At 30.8% G+C, this 18139-nt stretch overlaps 2 long non-coding RNA genes across 2 annotated transcripts; both read right to left on the bottom strand.

Annotated features, from left to right (window-relative positions):
• Positions 1 to 7439: 7439 nt before the first annotated feature.
• On the bottom strand, positions 7440 to 8506 carry LOC134683615 (uncharacterized). Its single transcript, XR_010101063.1, has 2 exons — positions 8434 to 8506; positions 7440 to 7902 (listed from the first exon to the last, which is right to left on the bottom strand). It is a non-coding gene; the product is annotated as an uncharacterized LOC134683615 (long non-coding RNA).
• A 6924-nt stretch (positions 8507 to 15430) lies between these two features.
• On the bottom strand, positions 15431 to 16968 carry LOC134683613 (uncharacterized). The gene is made up of 3 exons (XR_010101062.1): positions 16859 to 16968; positions 16394 to 16485; positions 15431 to 15615 (listed from the first exon to the last, which is right to left on the bottom strand). It is a non-coding gene; the product is annotated as an uncharacterized LOC134683613 (long non-coding RNA).
• Positions 16969 to 18139: the final 1171 nt, after the last annotated feature.

Here is an 18139-nt window from a genome sequence, read left to right as displayed (position 1 = left end):
TCAAGGTCAGATGAACCATGCCAGGCAGACATATACAGCTAACAATTCTTCCATACAACAAATATAGTTGACCTAGATTGCTTATAGTTTAAGAAAAACAGACCAAACTGTAAAAACTTTACACTGAGCAATAAACAGTGAAAATGAGGTCAAGGTCAAATAAAACCTGCGCAACTGACATAAAGATCATAAAATATTTCCATACACCAAATATAATTGACCTATTGCATATACAGTATTAGAAAAAAAGACCAAAACTCAAAAACTTAACTTTGACCACTGAACCATGAAAATGAGGTCAAGGTTAGAAGTCACCTGCCTAGTAGACCTGTACACCTTACAATCATTCCATACAACAAATATTTAAGACCTATTGCATAGAGTACAAGAAAAACAGACCAAAACACAAAAAATTAACTATAACACTGAACCATGAAAATGAGGTCAAGGTCAGATGACACTTGCCAGATGGACATGTACACCTTACAGTCCTTCCATACACCTAAGATATTAGACCTATAGATTGCTTATAGCATGTATAGTATCTGAGATATGGACTTGACCACCAGATCCTAACCTTGTTCACTGATCCATGAAATGAGGTCGAGGTCAAGTGAAAACTGTTTGACAGCCATGAGGATCTTGCAAGGTACGCACATACCAAATATAGTTTACCTATTACTTATAATAAGAGAGAATTTAACATTACAAAAAATTTTAACTTTTTTTTCAAGTAGTCACTGAACCATGAAAATGAGGTCAAGGACATTGGACATGTGACTGATGGAAACTTCGTAACAAGAGACATCTATATACAAAGTATGAAGCATTCAGGTCTTCTACCTTCTAAAATATAAAGCTTTGAAGAAGTTAGCTAACGCCGCCACCGCCGCTGGATCACTATCCCTATGTCAAGTTAGGCTCGACAAAAACGAAACGTTCCAATCATTTAATTTACCACCATTATTAGAACATTCATTAACAGCACAAGAATTTCCAGCCCCTTTCCTATATTTTTCGTTACTTGCCATGGTCATATAAACATGAAATATGTGAAACAAAAACGTTATAAATGACCAATAATTATATAGACTACATGTGTATATATAGATTATTGATTGCACGTGCGTTATTATTCACTAGTGCTATGGCCGCGGCACCACATGACCTCTTAATGGCAGCGCACATGTTTTCTGAGATAAGACGTGGATAAACCCGTCTATAGGAAGTTTATATAAGAGACAGAAAAAAAATTGCTCACAACATGTTTTATGTTTTTTACAAAAAAGCTCAATAAAAATTCAATCACTCCAAAATAAAATAAAGAATCATCACCAAAAACATACCTGCCAACTTTTCAAAATGCACATGGGGGTTTTGTGTGCAAGATGGCTGTCATAGTCATAAAAAAAACCTTCAAGGGGGCCTTCACATACATTTTAATGTTGTTTTTTTTTTGTTTTTTTGGCTTCTTCTATTTTATAAGCTTAAAGTCATTGTAAAATTAATTGTTTTGTTTAAAATTGTGGACAAAATTGCTCTTTCAAAATTTCAATTTGGGAGCCTCCATGGGGGAAATCATCCGCAAATAGTGACAGTTGGCAGGTATTCAAAATGCATACAGATCTTTAGATTAATATAACTAAGAAGTGTGTAAAGTTTAAAGCAATAATAATAAATCGTTTTTGTGATACGGCGCAACATGTGAAAAAACACACACCCCTGTTTTAATTACAAAGTCCAGTAACTGAAAATGTTTTAATCTTATTTTCACTAAAAAGTATACAGTTCATTTGACCATCATAAGAAACAACTATATTAAGTTTCATGAAATTTGGATAAGTTGTTCTCAAGTAACGGTGGGACATGTTTACGCCGGACAGACGGAAGCCTGACATTTGTATACAATAATACTTCCGGTCAAAATTTTGACGGGCGTACCAAAACTTGAAAACTGATTTGCTGGACTGACTGATGGATATACAGACAGACATAGACAAACAGACTGAGGGAGTGCAAACCTAAAGTCCCCTTCGACTTTGTCGGTAGAGAAATAAAAACCCACTGATAGGTCTATAATTTAAAAATGCTTGTCAATGGTTGAATACAATTTTGACCTCTTTCATTGAATGGTTGCTGTCTCATTGACAAAGATATCCCAAGTTGACTTCTTAGTCAAAAACTCTTATTTTTTTAAGCAATTTATATGCAAGCCGTTTTGCTAAAGTTTATAAGAAATCTTATATAGTTTATAAGATATCTTATATAGTTTATAAGATATCTTATATAGTTTATAAGATATATTATATAGTTTATAAGATATCTTATAAAGTTTATAAGATATCTTATATAGTTTATCAGATATCTTATATAATTGTCTTTATAAGATATATCATAAACTATATAAGATATCTTATAGACTATATGAGATATCTTACAAACTATATGAGATATCTTATAAATAATATAAGATATCTTATATAAAAATTGTTTATAAGATATCTCATATACTTTATAAATAAGATATCCTATAAACTTTAGAAGATATCTTATAAATTTTAGGAGATATCTCATAAAAATAAAATTATATAAGATATCTGATATATTATATAAGATATCTTATATATTATATAAGATATCTTATATATTATAGGAGATATCTTATATATTATAGGAGATATCGTATTTAGTTTATAAGATATCTCCTAAAGTTTATAAGATATCTTATATAGTTTATAAGATATCTTATATAGTTTATAAGATATCTTATATAGTTTATAAGATATCTTATATAGTTTATAAGATATCTTATATAGTTTATAAGATATCTTATAAAGTTTATAAGATATCTTATATAGTTTATCAGATATCTTATATAATTGTCTTTATAAGATATATCATAAACTATATAAGATATCTTATAGACTATATGAGATATCTTACAAACTATATGAGATATCTTATAAATAATATAAGATATCTTATATAAAAATTGTTTATAAGATATCTCATATACTTTATAAATAAGATATCCTATAAACTTTAGAAGATATCTTATAAATTTTAGGAGATATCTCATAAAAATAAAATTATATAAGATATCTGATATATTATATAAGATATCTTATATATTATATAAGATATCTTATATATTATAGGAGATATCTTATATATTATAGGAGATATCGTATTTAGTTTATAAGATATCTCCTAAAGTTTATAAGATATCTTATATAGTTTATAAGATATCTTATATAGTTTATAAGATATCTTATATAGTTTATAAGATATCTTATATAGTTTATAAGATATCTTATATAGTTTATAAGATATCTTATAAAGTTTATAAGATATCTTATATAGTTTATCAGATATCTTATATAATTGTCTTTATAAGATATATCATAAACTATATAAGATATCTTATAAACTATATGAGATATCTTATAAACTATATAAGATATCTTATAAATTATATAAGATATCTTATAAAAAAGTTGTTTATAAGATATCTCATATACTTTATAAGATATCTTATAAACTTTAGAAGATATCTTATAAAGTATATAAGATATCTTATAAACTTTAGGAAATATCTTATATAATATATGAGATATCTTATAAAAATGAAATTATATAAGATATCTTATATATTAAAGGAGATATCTTATATATTATATAAGATGTCTTATATATTATAGGAGATATCTTGAAAAATCAAATAAATAGCAAAACGGCTTGCCATAAATTTACATTGTAATGATTGCAATGTTTTGTTATAGACATGTTAGTTTAGTAATCATGAAATTATGTCACACATTTTTTTGTTTCTCATATATTCTCTTTATAAGATATCTCATAAACTATATAAGATATCTTATAAACTATATGAGATATCTTATAAACTATATGAGATATCTTATAAACTATATAAGATATCTTATAAATTATATAAGATATCTTATAAACTATATAAGATATCTTATAAATTATATAAGATATCTTATAAATTATATAAGATATCTTATAAAAAAGTTGTTTATAAGATATATCATATACTTTATAAGATATCTTATAAACTTTAGAAGATATCTTATAAAGTATATAAGATATCTTATAAACTTTAGGAGATATCTTATAAACTTTAGGAGATATCTTATAAAATATATGAGATATCTTATAAAAATGAAATTATATAAGATATCTTATATATTAAAGGAGATATCTTATATATTATATAAGATATCTTATATATTATAGGAGATATCTTGAAAAATCGAATAAATAGCAAAACGGCTTGCCATAAATTTACATTGTAATGATTGCAATGTTTTGTTATAGACATGTTAGTTTAGTAATCATGTAATTATGTCACACATTTTTTTGTTTCTCATATATTATACATGATATATACAAAAGTAGATGAGTGCAAAATGTTAATCCTGTTAGCTCTTTATTATTTCCCCTTTAAGCACTTTAACATTGTCAATTGAATTTCATTTGATAAAATAAATAACTTAAGGATTCAATACAATATGACTATAATATTCACTTACCTTTACTAAACGTGTATTAAAGCGACTGGACTTGAATCAAATAAAAACGAACAGTAGATCTTTAAACTGAAAATATAAAATAGCTCAATTACAGTTTCAGATGAATATCAGTTGAACCATTTCTGAATATATTATGTATATACTTTTTTAGCTTGTAACAAGTATCTTGTCATGAATGAAAGAGATATAACCTTTTGTATATAGTACCATACATAGCTTGGTGTAGGAGTTTTTAGGACAAATTCATAAAAGCATGAAGGCCTGTTATTAGCAAGGTTGTCTAATGGGAGTTATTTTTGTGTCATGTCACTGTATTATTAGCCAGGCTGTCTAATTGGAGTTATTTTTGTGTCATGTCACTGTATCATTAGCCAGGCTGTCTAATGGGAGTTATTTTTGTGTCGTGTCACTGTATTATGAGCAAGACTGTCTAATGGGAGTTATGTTTGTGTCATGTCACTGTATTATTAGCCAGGCTATCTAATGGGAGTTATGTTTGTGTCATGTCACTGTATTATTAGCCAGGCTGTCTAATGGGAGTTTTTTTTGTGTCATGTCACTGTATTATTAGCCAGGCTCTTTAATGGGAGTTATTTTTGTGTCATGTCACTGCATTATTAGCCAGGCTCTCTAATGGGAGTTTTTTTTTGTGTCATGTCACTGTATTATTAGCCAGGCTGTCTAATGGGAGTTATTTTTGTGTCATGTCACTGTATTATTAGCCAGGCTGTCTAATGGGAGTTATTTTTGTGTCGTGTCACTGTATTATGAGCAAGACTGTCTAATGGAGTTATGTTTGTGTCATGTCATTGTATTATTAGCCAGGCTGTCTAATGGGAGTTATTTTGTGTCATGTCACTGCATTATTAGCCAGGCTCTCTAATGGGAGTTTTTTTTTTGTGTCATGTCACTGTATTATTAGCCAGGCTGTCTAATGGGAGTTATTTTTGTGTCATGTCACTGTATCATTAGCCAGGCTGTCTAATGGGAGTTATTTTTGTGTCGTGTCACTGTATTATGAGCAAGACTGTCTAATGGAGTTATGTTTGTGTCATGTCACTGTATTATTAGCCAGGCTGTCTAATGGGAGTTATTTTTGTGTCACGTCACTGTATTATAAGCCAGGCTGTCTAATGGGAGTTATGTTTGTGTCATGTCACTGCATTATTAGCCAGGCTGTCTAATGGGAGTTACAATGTATTTTTGTGTCATGTCACTGTATCATTAGCCAGGCTGTCTAATGGGAGTTATGTTTGTGTCATGTCATTGCCTTATTAGCAAGGCTGTCTAATGGGAGTTATTTTTGTGTCATGTCACTGTATTATGAGCAAGACTGTCTAATGGGAGTTATGTTTGTGTCATGTCACTGTATTATTAGCCAGGCTGTCTAATGGGAGTTATGTTTGTGTCATGTCATTGCATTATTAGCAAGGCTGTCTAATGGGAGTTATTTTTGTGTCATGTCACTGTATCATTAGCCAGGCTGTCTAATGGGAGTTATTTTTGTGTCATGTCATTGCATTATTAGCCAGGCTGTCTAATGGGAGTTATTTTTGTGTCATGTCACTGTATCATTAGCCAGGCTGTCTAATGGGAGTTATGTTTGTGTCATGTCACTGTATCATTAGCCAGGCTGTCTAATGGGAGTTATTTTTGTGTCATGTCATTGCATTATTAGCCAGGCTGTCTAATTGGAGTTATTTTGGTGTCATGTCACTGTATCATTATCCAGGCTGTCTAATTGGAGTTATTTTTGTGTCATGTCACTGTATCATTAGCCAGGCTGTCTAATGGGAGTTATTTTTGTGTCATGTCACTGTATTATTAGCCAGGCTGTTTAATGGGAGTTATTTTTGTGTCATGTCACTGTATCATTAGCCAGGCTGTCTAATGGGAGTTATTTTTGTGTCATGTCACTTTGTTATTAGCCAGGCTATCTAATGGGAGTTATTTTTATGCCATGTCACTGTATCTATAAATCAGGCTCATATAACCAGCTGATAATTCTTTTACACAAAAGTGATGATGTATCTGATGATGGGGTCCATCCATATGTTCTGATGGTTTGCACCCAAAACACATTCGCACCCCCACACGTTCGCCCCTTGGCTACGTTCGCACCCTTTTTTATTCAAATGCTGGTTGAATTAGATTTTTTTTAGATACATATATATCAAAATATTTATATATTTTAATGAATAAAAATTCGTGAATTTTTTTAATGAAATATATTTTTTGACTGTGATTAGATGATTAATAGTCAGAGGTACTACTTATAAAGTAATTTTTATTTACTTGAGGAAGTTAAAATAAGTATACACATATACAATAATTTGTAGGATACTTGTACAAGTGAATTTTAGTTACTTGTACATGTATATGTATAGGTAAAAAAAAATGGCTTAGTTATGTCCCTTAGACATTCAGAATTTTTTACTTGTATACAAATACAAATAAATAAAATATTTTATTGGCACAAACACAATTACAATGAATACAGCATTAGTAGTTCAATATGTTATAATTAAGAAGCTAAAATCTATACACCAGACATTTATATATGGACCATAATTTGCTATTGGGCTCCGTTTCCTATAACTATAGAAAAGTGATAAAATGTGAATTACTGACGTTACGCACGATACTGGTGTCACCAAACGTAACGTCGAATTACGACGTTTTCTACATGGAAAAATGAAAAGTTGAAAAACGACGGCATTGAAAGACTGAATTTGATGTTTTTTAATTCGATTGTATGTTTGTTTTGTTTATTTCCCTTTCAGTTTACGTTAATTGTTTCTTTTGTATGTCTTTTTTTAATGTTTGTTTGTTTACTTTTTAAGAAATATACAAAATATAAGAGCAATTCAAAGACAAAATAACTCGTTCAATTTTATTCCGAATAGTCTGTTATAAACTGCTTTGCTCTGCCAGTCCAATTATTTCTTCGTGAATGGCCAAGGACAAATCAATTACGGAGTCCGTCAAAATATCATTTGTTACATATAAGACAGATTTGACACTCACAATTACATTTTTACGTTTAATTAAACTGTACGATAAAGGTCCTGTTTTTCTGTAATATAATCCACGAATAACGGTAGTTCCTTCTGGGTACTGACCCTGCCAATCGTCAGTTTCCGAACTTTTCAGTTTTTCTTGACATGATCCTGCCTTCATTAGATAAAAGTCCTTTTTACAGCAGCTATGGAATTTTTGTATTCTTTTATTCTCTCATTTTGTTTCATTTCGTAGTATAATTTATTTCTCTCACTTTTTTGTTGTTTTTTCCTTTCTCTATACATTTTTATTTTGTCAATTTTACCTTTTGATTTCATGATGGAACCTACAGTTGCAAAAATATCTTTAATTTAAAACACATCGCAAATTAAATACGTCGAATTGACGCATAAGAAAGGTGACGTTAAAAAAAGATAATTTACGTTGAAATACGAAAAAAGACGTAGGTGACATTTTGTAAGTCTCAGAAAGTTAGAAATATTATTAATTAACTAAACGGCTATACCAATACAATGGGTACTATTTTAAAGCCTAATCCATGAGCAATCTGATAAGCATAAAGTACAAAGTGTGAAAGCTTCGCATTCTGAACTGAGATGACACAATCTAAGAAAATGTGTAAGGAAACGTTGAATGTAGAATAAGGGGACATTTTGTAAGACTGAGAAATATGGCTTGTTTGGTTTTCAAAACAAACACGATTTTGAGCAAACTTTTATACGTTGAAGTATAGTTTACGAGCCGTCTTCCTATATTTTTAAATAGTGTTAGTCATTTAAAATATTGCAATTATTTAGAGAAGAAACTTGTATATGCAAATCTAGTGACGTTAAAATCAAATGATTACAATGCTTACCTTTATTGTTTTCCGCCACCATTTTGCCTATTGACATGACTTTTTCGCCAAAAAAGACGTCACAATTAATTTGTTAGTTATGACGTTACTGAGTGAAATTTGGCCGAATTATGCAATGTTTGCAATATTTTTAAGAGATTACTAGAGTGATTACGGTAAAATTTTGTTACATCTTACAAGTTATTTTCATAACAATTTTGGTTTAAACAGGCGGATTGACAAACACACATTTTATAAAACGAATATCTAATTTAATAATGATAAAATACAATTAAAACGGAATATTTTGGTATATAATGATACAGTTTTGTTTTACTAACTGAAGTCCATATTCGCCATCCAAATGTTAATACACGTCAAAGTAAGAAGTGACACCAGTATCGTGCGTAACGTCTACTGTAAGAAAAGTTGTAACTACATCTAAAGATGCCATTATTTTTATCAACATACAAGTGTATGTTTCTCTTCCCTAGAAAAAAAATTGAAATATACGAATTTCAAAGATTCTACAACCGTATTTTTGTGTCGTTTCACGCGTTACTTTTTGCTTCCGAAGAGCATAACGCTGACTGATTTATAGATAATCGTCACTGGCAAATTCGAAACTTTTGCTTTCAAATAACAAAGAACATCGACCAATAAGAATAGTGAGAAGAAAATGCCGAGAACTTATTTATGTATTTATGTAGCAGATGTAAGAACAGTGGCGTGACTTTTGTGTCCGATTTCGTAACGCAAATTTTAGATGATGTAATCAGCTTTGTTGTAATAGAATTCTTAAAAACAATATGCAAATATGAACTCTCGCGAGATGTTCAAACAGGTAAATCAGAAATGATTAAAATTCTTGTTTTGATCTTCGTAATAATTAAGTAAGAAAATGACATTATCGTTATGCGTTACATTTCACACGAAACAGAAGTCCAGTTATTTATTAAAACTGTTTTTGTCCTTAAGTTCTAATCATTTCTGGTCATACGTGAAACATGTGACTAACATGTGATCACGCCATTACGGCCGGATGTACGAAATACTAGGTCTAAACACTGTTTTTGTTTCCAACGGGATGTTAGCAAACATAATCTGTAGACATGTTTCGTCTTGTTAAAAAGAGGAAAATACAATTTTTAAAGAGATTGCGCCGGGGGTCTATTATTTTTCCTATGTGCATAATGTTACATACGATCTTGTGTGAAAATAAATGCCCAATGACTTGACAAAATCGATTTCAAATTTGACCGACGTTTAAACACACTACGTTTCCCAATAACAATGTAAAGGGTCCTTGGAAAATTCAATCAAAATTAAGTCTCTTATCATGGTGCCGATGTTCGTTGGATTGATTTTGCTTCAGCAGTAAATATTACTGGATATTTTAGGTGAATAAAGATAATTAAATGAAAAATGCATGTCAATATACCGTTACACTTGGAATGTACAAAGTTGGTAACTTTGTCACAATTTATAATTATTTTTTTCTATTCATGTTCTGCAAACACTTTTCAGAAACGCAATAAACTTGTCAAAGGTAGTAAACTTTTACCAGGCATGACTTGAAAGGAAGTACTTTATTGATTTTAGCCCACTAAAGTAGGTTAAAATGTGGAAACCATGTAGATTGTGTACAGGTCACAAATATCACATGGTGCCTATTTTAAAGATTTTAATTCAAAGTTAAAAGTTTTTTTCTTTACTGGATTTAAAGAATTTTACATTGCCAATGATTTGGAATAAATTTTATATAACTGGAATTTCAAAACCAAATATAAATATATTTTTTTGGCCAAAACATCAAGATACAACGATTATGGTATCCTGTATCAATGAAGAAAATATGGAAAATTCTGAATAAATTGTACTAATTGTTTTCAAAACAAGCACATATTTAGGAGTTTTATAATACTGTTACATTTAAGATGGATTTTAAGAAAAAGTATACTGTTCAGATTATTTTAAGCAGATTTTGCAATAAAATAAAACTAAAACAAGAGGCTCTCAAGAGCCTGAATCGCTCACCTTAATTTTTTTGGTTAAATCTCTCATCAATGATTATTTTGGCTTTTCAATTTATTTAAATGTTCTTTGAATCGTCCTATTTTCTTCAAAAGCAAAAAAAAAATCATTTTCTCCTATGTTCTATTTTAGCCATAGGAGCTATGTTTCTTGACATACAAGGAAATGAAATATAAAATTTATACTAGATACTCTGAAACTCATTTAGCCTAAGTTTGGCTGAAATTGATACAGCAGTTTCAAAGGAGAAGATTTTTTTTAAAGTAAGTCAACATGATGAACAAATTGTGAAAAAAGTCTTTAAAGGGCAATAACTCCTTAAGGGGTCAATTGACAATTTTGGTCAAATTGACTTATTTGTAGATCTTACTTTGCTTAACATTTTTGCTATAAACAGTTTATCTGTATCTATAATAGTATTCAAGATAATAACCAAAAACTGCAAAATTTCTTTAAAATCATCAATTCAGGGGCATTATACCTGAAAAAACAGTTACCCAATTCGGCTGAAAATTTCAGGACAGGTAGACCTTGACCTAATAAATACTTTAACATCTTGTCTTATTTGCTCTAAATGCTGGAGTTTTTGAGATATAAGCCAAAAACTGCATTTTACCCTGTGATCTATTTTTAGCCATGACGGCCATGTTTTTGACGAAATAAAAAATAAAGCACAAACTTTATTTTATACACCCTACTGATCATTCAGTTGAAGTTTTGTTGAATTTAGTTGAGTAGTTTAAGAGAAGATTTTTTAAAGTTAGCAAATATGAAGCACAATTAAAAATTGTCATTAAAGGACAATAACCCCTTAAGGGGTCAATTGACAATTTTGGTCATTTAACTTATTTGTAGATCTTACTTTGTTGATCATTTTTGCTGTTTACAGTTTATCTTTATCTATCATAATATTCAAGATAATGACCAAAAACTGCAAAATTTCCTAAAAATTACCAATTAAAAGTGGCAGCAACCCAACAATTGGTTGTTTGATTCATCTGAAAATTTCAGGGCTGATAGATATTGACCAAATGAACATTTAAACTCATGTCAGATTTGCTGTAAATGCTTTCGTTTTTGAGATATAAGCCAAAAACTGCATTTGACCCCTATGTTCTATTTTAAGTAATGGCGGCCATGTTTTTTGAAGGATCAAAAATCAAAGCACACACTTTGTGCAGGATAATCTAAGGAACAATCATGCTAAGTTTTAACCAAATCCATTCAGTAGTTTCAGAGGAGAAGATTTTTTAAAGTTAGCAAATATGATGAACAAATTGTGAAAAATTGTCATTAAAGGACAATAACCCCTTAAGGGGTCAATTGACAATTTTGGTCATATAACTTATTTGTAGATCTTACTTTGCTGATCATTTTTGCTGTTTACAGTTTATCTTTATCTATAATAATATTCAAGATAATGACCAAAAACTGCAAAATTTCCTTAAAATTTCCAATTAAGTGGCAGCAACCCAACAATGGTTTGTTTGATTCATCTGAAAATTTCAGGGCTGATAGATATTGACCTAATGAACATTTTTACCCCATGTCAGATTTGCTCTAAATGCTTTCGTTTTTGAGATATAAGCCAAAAACTGCATTTGACCCCTATGTTCTATTTTAAGTAACGGCGGCCATGTTTTTTGACGGATCAAAAATCAAAGCACACATTTTGTGCAGGATATACTAAGGAACAATCATGTTAAGTTTCATTAAAATCCATTCAGTAGTTTAAGAGGAGAAGATGTTTGAAAAATTGTTAACGACGACAGACGACGACGACGGACGCCAAGTGATGAGAAAAGCTCACATGGCCTTTTAGGCCAGGTGAGCTAAAAATGCTTTCGGTTTCTTATGGTTTCCTGTCACTTTTAAAAAAAACTTTAATATAACATTGAAAATAGATTTTAAATATTAACATGAAGCAAGTAACACTAGTAATGGTGTTTATTTATGCCTTTTGAATTATATTGTGCAAAATAAAGAAAATAAAGATTGGTTTCCTGTTAGGTTTCCTGTCGTGAAACGGTGAATCAAAATGTATTAATTTTTTCTCGAAAAACTCAATTATTCAATTCATACTATTCTAACACCAACACAACCCACAAAATAAAAGTTAAAATTTTAGAACTTATAAAAAAGAATACAAAAAGAAACCAAAGGCCGAATACCAAATTATGGTCCATACAGACCTGCCAACTTTTGAAAATCTCCATGGGGGATTTAGTGCGCGACCAGATTGGCGTTTCTGTGTGCACTGTTTCTTACTCTTAAAATAGTCTCATGTCTCTTCTTATTTCTTTTGGTATACTGATGATGATCTTATAAGCCTTGATTTCTTTTATTTGCAGGATTCTTGTACTTATTTTAAAATTGACAAAATAACTTAAGAATAGAGAAAAATGGCATTAAAAAATAAAGGATACTTAGTGAAAACCCCCTTTTCCCCCTCCAAAAACCTTCTTATCTTTGGGCCATGCCTCAAAAGACCTAAACCTATATGTCCTAAAGTTAGAAGGATAAAATTAATACAGATTTTGATTAAGTCTATCAGTATTAATGAGAAAATGGATAAAAGTTGAGTTATCTTTTTTTGTGTTCGGAGGTGGTCTTACCAGCGGAGGTTTATTCACAGTAGAAGAATACAAAATGGCGTCGATTTTAAATCAACAGACACATGTCTGTTTTCAAAAATTAAATGAATTTCAAGATAAATGATGTTTTTTTAAGAGTTCATTACAGTTCTCATCTTTAAGTTTATTACGATTTTGTTATGGAACTACGGTAAACGTTGCAAATTGTGCTCGTATGATAAATTGATTAAAAATGAAAGGCCAACTGACCGACTTTCTGTTTACAAATAATAATATTAATTAATTTTGAGGATTGTAATTACCCATCAGGTAATCCGATTACTTGCAACAACAAATTATGACACCTGTTGTGACTGTTGATTAGCGTAGTATTGTAAACTTGTCATAATATGTCCCCGGGTAAAATTATAGATTATCAGAAAAACTTCAAAATCGGTAACCAAATATTTTTTTCAGGTATATTTTGCCAAAAATCGGGATTTTGACTTGTTTTAGAATCCCGATATCGGGATTCGGGTTGAGGGATGAAAATCGGGATGATACCGCGAAAATCAGGATAGTTGGCAGGTCTGGTCCATATATAAGAACTAGTCACTTTCAGGACTTTTAAAGAATAACTATTAATACAACTATAGCTGATTTTCACTACAACATGTAGGAAGTATATTTAATATCTTATTTTTAAAGTTAATTCTACCCAGCGGGCACTCAACGTTGATTCAACGTTGAAACAAGGTTGTTTCTCAACGTTGAAACAATGTCAAATTTATGTTTGATTTTGAAAATTGGAATTAACGTTGACATTTCAACGTTGAAGTTTCAACATCCATTCAACGTTGATTCAAGGTTGAATAGTAGTTGAAAGTATATTAATGAAATTAATTATTAAGCTGCATACACATTTTTACCTGCTCTCAAAATTTTTGCTGTTGTTAGATGGTAGGCAGCCTGAGTGTACACTTTTTTTAATGTGTTTTTCTCTCACCAAGATACATATAAACCAAATAGATAAGCTAAATGGGAAAAATCTAAATAAATACATCAACTGTTACTGAAACAACATCCCCGACACCACAGAAAGGATCTCCAAACAGAGAGGAAAGAAGATGTTGAAGAAAATAATTCTCACAAGTTGAAAGTAGTTTTTTTAACGACCAACAAATGTTAAGCCCTTCTTAAAAGAAGTATATCCCAAGAATCATGAAGACATAATAAGATCCAACTTGTGTTCAGGATGATTGCTATACTTATTACAATAAGAAGTTGCTGCATGACTGCTATTAAACCACTCACGGGCAGACAAATCTCCACAAAATCCAAAGGTCCTTGATTATATATACAAATATGTTATGTATATACAACTCGTCTAAACATCAACCCAACAATGTTAGATCTGTAAATTTGCTTTCGCAAATTTTTGGTTCTTCCCTCGCCGGGATTCGAACCCATGCTACTGTGATATCGTGACACCAAATCGCCTGCACTGCAGCCGTCCCGCTAGACCACACGACCACCTGGGCTCTCAAATAAAAGAGCTTTCGGTGGCCATATGTTACCTTTCCACGTCAGTTTTAATCTAGCGGCGTACTACAGTACATGATATATAAGGCATGAAGATGTTATTGTTACAGATCAGCTAAATTATCTATAGTAAAGGATCCTACAAATTAATGTAAGATACAGTCACAGAAAATAATTATATTCATAAGTACGTCTGAGTCAGTGACAACCCTACAACAGATGTATCCATCGGATCGCCATCAATGATGGTGATACATGGCTGTGTACATAATGTATATACAACTCGTCTAAACATCAACCCAACAATGTTAGATCTGTAAATTTGCTTTCGCAAATTTTTGGTTCTTCCCTCGCCGGGATTCGAACCCATGCTACTGTGATATCGTGACACCAAATCGCCTGCACTGCAGCCGTCCCGCTAGACCACACGACCACCTGGGCTCTCAAATAAAAGAGCTTTCGGTGGCCATATGTTACCTTTCCACGTCAGTTTTAATCTAGCGGCGTACTACAGTACATGATATATAAGGCATGAAGATGTTATTGTTACAGATCAGCTAAATTATCTATAGTAAAGGATCCTACAAATTAATGTAAGATACAGTCACAGAAAATAATTATATTCATAAGTACGTCTGAGTCAGTGACAACCCTACAACAGATGTATCCATCGGATCGCCATCAATGATGGTGATACATGGCTGTGTACATAATGTATATACAACTCGTCTAAACATCAACCCAACAATGTTAGATCAAATATGTTATGTATATATAAATATAAATATTACCCTCACACCAATAGTTGGTATAAACCATTAAATGAATACATACTCAGGAACAATATCAAATTAAGTAATACAATCATATTTCTTTTGATACAATATTTATTTTATAAATTCATTTGTTATCTTTGTCTCTGTTTGTCCTTATTGCATGTCATGATTCTTCCACCACTTCGAGATATTTCTGCGGTAGACTTTAAGCAGGAGGGGTCTTTATCAGATGTGTATTTCCCAATGACATCTTTATACTTTTGCAGTATATTGAACCTCTGGAAAAAATCAGATTATGATAAATATAAAGTGTATGTCGTGAAAAGATATCTTAAATTTGAGCTTCTTTCAATTTGTTCCTAGAAGCATTGAAAATAAACAAAACCATAAAGACAAAGCACATATTGTAATAAGGTTTCTTTAATAAAAAATATATATTAATGTTTACTAATAAAATTGAGAATGGAAATGGGGAATGTGTCAAAGAGGCAACAACCCGACCAAAATAAAAAAAACACAACAGCAGAAGGTCACCAACAGGTCTTCAATGTAGCGAGAAATTCCCTCACCCGGAGGCGTCCTTCAGCTTTTGTAATTAAGATTGTTTTACATTGTCTTATCGGGGCCTTTTATAGCTGACTATGCGGTATGGGCTTTGCTCATTGTTGAAGGCCGTACGGTGACCTATAGTTGTTAATGTGTGTGTCATTTTGGTCTTTTGTGAATAGTTGTCTCATTGGCAATCATACCACATGTTCTTTTTTATATTGTTAGTTTTTTGTTAATGAAGAAGCTCCAACCTGAGTTTTGTAAGACTTTGGGTTTAACTAAAACAATGAAAACACTTTACCGATGATGGTTTTTTTTATTGATGACTGCCCAAGTCCATTAACATGAAAAAATAGCTTAAGTCGAATAGTTCAGATATAAAGATAAACATACATGTAAAATAATATATGGTACATTTTTTTGTATGTAAGGTTAACAAAATTAGAATAAACAACAGATAAATCTTTGAACACAAATGGTATAAAGTTATACAGACAAAAAACCTACCTTTGATGATTTTAAAGACTGGCATTCCCAAAACTGATTTTTGATTTTGCTCCACTTGATGCACTACAGCCAATGATTTGTTTGACAAGAAACTGTAAAATAAATAATGCATGTTATGATAATGGACTGCAAACCTTCAGCGCAAGGTTACGTACACATTAATGTAAACACTTGCTTATCCCCCCTTTTTTTTCTTTTTTTAATCTTTAAGCATAATTAATGTATCAATTTTAACCTTAACTTAAATATGAAACTAAACATGCTTTTCGCATTAAATGCTCTTAAAAATAGCATAACTGGAGGAAATTATTGTATGATGGCTCTTCCACGTGTTCTGATCTGTTTGCAAGGAATGTTGACGTTATATTTTTCTCTGATTGTGCAATATGGATACTAATTCAGAGTTTCTAAACACAATTAATAAATATGAAAAACCGTGATAGCAACATACAAACATCTACATACCATAAATATGCGTGATAAATGGAAAGTTTCTCTGCAACCTCGTCCTTTGTTATTCTTTTTGAAATACAGGAAAGGCGCGTTTAAATAATGCGCATGGGCAATCTGACTTCCTGTTCAAATCCCGCGAAAATATGAATGAAAGAAATCGCGATCATTGTAGATAATTAACTTGCTATTTCAAATTTCTTTACATATTATCCTTATGTTCCAAGTAACATTATGTGAAATAAAATAAATAACTCACATTTCTTATTCCCTAGAAATTCAGTATCAAAGACTTACCCCCTTTTTCTCATAACGTGACACAACTCAAGTTTAAATAGTGATCAATAGTTGGTACTATACTGTTTTATCAATGTGAAAACGAAAATTCTATTTCATTCTTTTCTTTATAAGTGTATACTATTACGGTTGTGCATGTATTACCATTTGATAATGCTTTTTTTTTTATATAGGCCTACCCGATGAGTAAATAAGTTAACGTTGATTCAATGTTGAATCAACTTTCGAATTTCAACGTTGAAATTGTCAACGTTAATTCAACGTTGAATATTTGTTTATTTCTCAACGTTGAAAATGTTACGTTGTTACAACGTTGAATATACGTTGATCACATTTCAACCTCATTTCAACGTTTATTCAACGTTGAGTGCCTGCTGGGTATAGTTGGAAAAAATTTCACATTTCAGTAAAAAGTGATTTTCATCTTCTACCTCACCTGATTTACATACATTACAAAGTCGTTCATCGGTGGGTAAACCTAAATATCGCCCCTTTTCAATAGCAAGATTGTGTGCACTCAATCTAATTTTACACAGAGATGACCTTTCTAATCTATTACTTAGAACATCAACATAAGAACTACGCTGCTTTGAATTATGAAATTGTTGGTAAAATTTTAGTTTTGATGAATCATGAATTTTTGATGATTGATCCTGTGTGCACTGATCAATCAATCATTGTTTAAATTAATACTTGGTAGATATTGTTTGATAGAAAAGTTTCCCCCAGCTAGGTTTGAAAATCCTAGATTGTTAAAAATAGAATAAAGTTTCTTTGTCCAGGGGTTATTTTTTTCAGTTGCCAGAAAAACTTTGGATTTAAGTGTGTTTTCAGACCTTAAAATATGATCATAAAACTTAATACAAGAAAATGATATTTTTGAGCATAACGGTAGCCTGCAAAGTTCAGCTCTACCAGCAGCATTAATTGCTTTACAATGAACACCTAGAATTTCTTTTATGAATTTCATATGAAATTTTTCCAAAATGGAATTGTCTC

This window comes from Mytilus trossulus, chromosome 9 (assembly GCF_036588685.1).
Source record: "Mytilus trossulus isolate FHL-02 chromosome 9, PNRI_Mtr1.1.1.hap1, whole genome shotgun sequence".
Taxonomy (NCBI): Eukaryota; Metazoa; Mollusca; class Bivalvia; order Mytilida; family Mytilidae; genus Mytilus; species Mytilus trossulus.
The sequence above is the reverse complement of the archived record's forward strand: the minus strand, read 5'-3'. Positions and strand labels throughout refer to the sequence as shown.